Here is a 4,737-nt window from a genome sequence, read left to right on the forward strand (position 1 = left end):
GCCTCCCAGAGTGCTGGGATTATAGGCATGAGCCACTGTGCCCAGCCCATACCCTCCTTTTAAGAAAATGTCCCTAGTGTTGCATTTCCCTGATTAGATCCTAGTTGCATGGCCATAGCTACTTCAAGAAATGCTGCATCTCCAAGCTCTAGGCCCAGCTGCCCTGTCTGAAGACTGGCCACTATGGGAAGAACATGATGACTCCTGAAGTGGGAAAAAGCAGATATGAAATGGAAAGGCATCCATCCCCTTGTCCTTGTCCTTTTAAACTATAAAGGCCCGAAACCATCTCCTCACTCCACCCCTCCCTATCCTGCCCCAAGAAGGCAGAAGACACTAGAAATGCCACGGTGGCTTGGATTGCAGCTGTCTATATCACTGTGTGTCCTAAACACACTTCTTTGAACCTTGAAGGTCAATATCACAGCACTTCCTGGATCAGAAATAAAACGATCAATTGTCAGATCCAATTAGCCAAGGCCCACCTCTGCGTATGTGGTGAGGACCGCATCACTCTTCCCTTTCCTTTTAAGCCTGAATCAATCTCTGTATAATTAACCCCATCTGACTCAGTGTTTAATGTGCAGGTGTGTCTGCCCAGGGCCTGTGGGGGGAACTCCTGGCTTGTCTGACCACCGTCTCTTTGCTAATCCCACCCAGACTTATTTTTCCAACTCTGCTGTTGCTGAAATGCACCAGTTAAACACTTAGCTTCAGAGGGAAAAGTGTATCAAGGGCTGTTTTTATATCCTCCTATCCCCCTGCTGACAGGAAATTCAGGACTGAAAGGGACCTATCTAAGGAACTTTCTCTAGGACTCAAATCCTAGATTTTGCTCGGCCATTTTATTAAGCATCTTAGCTTTTTATAGATAATATTTTTGATATGCCTAAGAACATATTTGATGTTCTAGCATTTTATTGTCATCGACTACACATACAGAATTGTATACTTAAGTGTACACCTTGGTCCATCTGCACAAACTGAACTGTGCAACCACTCGGCCATTTTTAAAGTCCTGATTTATCAAAGTAAGATTCCATCAGGGGGAAACGCCCTACCTGTGGGTAACACAGCAGAGCCTGTGTTAGACTCGTAAGTCCTCACATGAGCTGGAAGGTAGGTTTAACTATCTCCTGTGTACGGAAGAGGACACAGGCTCAGAGAGCTATGGCCACATGGTTAGTAAGCCACAGGAGCTGGGGCTCGGCCCCTTCCTTTGCCTGCAGGTGTCCTTGGAGGTCCTTGTGCTGTCCAGCTGGAGACCTGCACATGTGTCTTCTTGGGGTCAGGCAGCAGACACTGCCCTCTTCCCTGCTGGGAACATTCTCAGTCCACTGGGAGACTGGAGTCCACATATATCAATTCTCAGGTGATAGGTAGCTTACCAGAAATCTGCTGTCCATCCCCCCAGGACAATTAACAATAGTATGGCAAGGACAACCAACCAGAATGACACCAGCCATAGCCTGGAGCATAGTTCTGGAGGCCCTGCCACCCCAGGCATCACCCTTCAGTGGCTGGACGGCGGGGAGGAAGCCCCAGGGGAGATGCTGGCCTTGGGTGCCAGGCAACTGTGCAAAGTACTTCAGTGTTTCGACAACCCACCTGGGCACACTGGTGCATCCTGACTGACCATCAGCTCTGACTGGAGATCTCATGAAGACAAGACTTGTTCCTTGCTCCCACGGAGCTTGCGGCCCAGCCGAGGAGACCGCCTCCAGGCTTACAACTGGACAGAATCGGCACTTTGGTCCAACTGGTCAGTCTGTCTGTCTGTTCAGACATCATGTCCCACAGGCCAGCTACCTAAGAGCCTAGAAGATGACTATCTGAGGGTCCCTGCCCTTAGGAGTGCACTTTTACTAGAAGGAGGCATCTAAACAGATAACCACAGTGCCGTCTTTTGTTTGGGTTGAGTGCTGGGTTGGAGATCATTTTAGAGCACTTTTGTGGGAATTACAGAGCCTTAGAGCCCTACAGAATCATCTTTTCTAATTCCTGGTGTTTCAGATGAGGACATTGAAGTCCAGAGAAGAGAAATTGCACACTCCAGGCTGGAGGACGTGAGGCAGGACCAGACCTCCTTGCCCCTTCCCAGGCCCCCACCTACGGACCATGTTCCTGCTCCTATCCTGGAAGCAACTTCAAGGTGGTGGACAAACCACTAGGGGATGACATGTTGACAAGGCGACAAAGGGGCAGGTCACGACACTATTCCAAGGCAATGTACAAGAGCTCACAAGCACGACGCTCAGGGGCCGTTAGTGTGGGGGTGTCTGCCAGCCTTTCCCAGGGAGCCCAGTTCTGGTGGTCCCTGAGGTATCAAGTTATGTTCAATTTATTTGCTTAAGAACACAAAGCTAGATGCACTGTTTTCAGAAAGTTTTATGTGTAAATCATCTAAGTTAGTAAAATAAATCTAAACATTTGAGTTTTGGAATGGTCTTCGGTTGCCTGCCACACTCACTTCTGTGAAAGCCCCTGCTTCCTGACAGCGTCCAATAAGGGATTTTTCAGGAACTTTGTAGAGCTCTCCTGTGAGACATCGTGTAAGAAACCTTGCCTTATCGTCAGTTCTGCGGGCCCGGTCGCGCTGCAGCCAAGTCACAGATCTACCAGAGTAGACAGGCTCTCTGTCTTTCCCTCCACCTGGACGCTACTCTGAAGGAACGTGGGTTTGGGATCTAAATGTCTGATTGTTCCGTGCTCCTTGGGACATAAGGCCCTCAGCCTCCTTGAAAGCAGAGGTTCAAGAACCAATGGCCAGGCTCCCCAACAGTTGAAGGCCCTTCCCCCGCCCCAGAGGTGCCCCACTTGCCGAGGGCTCCCGGGGAGCCGGCATACCCCGGCCCTGGCTGCTGGGAGCCCTGCCTTTTCCTGCCACACTTGTGCCTACAGGGAAATTCCAGGCTGCTCCAGAGACCATCTTAACTGCTTGGAATCCTGCTTTTTGACCTGTCTGGGCTGGCTCAGTCCTGGGAGGAAAGAAAAGTAAATAAATATAAAGCCATTTGATCACAGACAGAACATTTATCTTTCAACAGGAAGCTTCCTGAGGAAGAACAGCAAAGGGGTTTGGAATGAGACTGTGCTTGTAAGTGTCAGTCCGCGTGGCAGACATCCCCAGATGGAGCCTCACTGTGGTGGTGTCGCGGTCATCCTGGAGCCCTGCCTTTCTCACCCCATCCCTCCAGGACTACGCCGCCTCCCTCTGGACCAGCAAGAGCAGCTGATGGGCCTGGCCAGGCCCCTTCTCGCTTCCCCATTGGAGGAGGAAACCATCTTCTCCATTGAAACCAGCAGGAAGCTCGGGTTTTCCTCAGGGCTGTGGAGGGCGCTGGGGGTGGCGGTAGGGTTGGGAAGCCAAATCAGGTCGTCCCTGCAGGCATGTCCCCTGACCTGTTAGGATCCTGAAAGGGAGAGGATGCTGGTACCCTTCTGGCTTGGGCCTTGAGCATCGCTTGCCTGGGACTCTTGTCACATCCCCTTTAAGTCTCTGTCCTTGTCTGGCTCTGGCCAGAAACCTTGTGTGGCTTTTAGATTCTGAAGAGCAGTAAGGGTCCCAGGAATCCTTTCTGGAAGCTCAGGGAAATCCAGTGGCCTCTGGGCAAAAGCCCATTTGCTAATCGACTGGTAAAAAGTCATGTGTCTCTCTCTTAAGTCCCACCTAGTAGACGGTATCTACTCTGGAGGCCCCAAAGGCACCTTAAACTCATCACATAGAAAACTAACTCCACACCTGGCCCCCTTCCCTTTTGCTGTCCCACTGCACCCATCCTTCCTTCTGTTGGACGCCTGGGGACTCAAATTTATCTCCATCTCCCCAATCCTCACAACATTTTGAATCAGAATCCAGGCAATAATTTGACATTCCAAAGTTGTCCTTTGTGATCAACCCATTTCACCTGATTTGGTTGTATCAATCCCTTCTCTTGCATTCCTTCCTTCCAGACACCTGTGACATGCTGGCACTGTGCTGCAGTTAGGGCCACAGAGGCAGGGAGGATTCAGGCTGTCTGCGGGGACAACCACACCACACAGGGGCGGGAAGAGGGCCGGGCTGGCTCTGTGCCTGTTTCACACTCGCACCTGCTCCATTCAGCACAAATCTGGACAGTTTGCAACAAGAAACACAGGCCACAGAATAATGGTCAGTATCAACTGCAGAGAGTCAATATATGGGAAAACTGAATAAAGTGAGCTCTGCAGGCACCGTATATTTTTAGAAAATGGAGTTCATTCATGGAGGAAGCTAGACGGAGGACTGAAGCCGCAGTCAGGGAGAACATGATAGCAGCAGCCCTGGCGGAGCATGCCAGGCCCTGGCCGGATGCATCGTGTACCTCACCAAGCAACCCACCCAGCACCTGTGAAGGAGGCGCTCGCATTGTTTCCAGTTTCCAGATGAAGAAACAGTATCACAGGAATTACATGTCTTGCCCACAGTCACAGAGCTAGAGCCAGAATTCAAACAAGATCTGACTCCAATGTTTTTGTTAATTACAGCGAGGAAAGGATTCCTCATTTCCACCAGCTTCCTTTTTCTTATTTTTTTTCTTTTGAGGCAGGGTCTCACTCAGTCGCCCCTGCTGGAGTGCAGTGGCACAATCATAGCTCACTGTAACCTTGAACTCCTGGGGCTCAAGTGATTGTCCTGGCTCAGCCTTCCAAGTAACTGGGACTACGGGCATGCACCACGGTGCCCAGTAATTTAAAAAATCTTTTGTAGAGACA

The sequence above is a fragment of the Propithecus coquereli genome, unplaced genomic scaffold, assembly GCF_000956105.1.
Source record: "Propithecus coquereli isolate 6110/MARCELLA unplaced genomic scaffold, Pcoq_1.0 Scaffold10, whole genome shotgun sequence".
Lineage (NCBI taxonomy): Eukaryota > Metazoa > Chordata > Mammalia > Primates > Indriidae > Propithecus > Propithecus coquereli.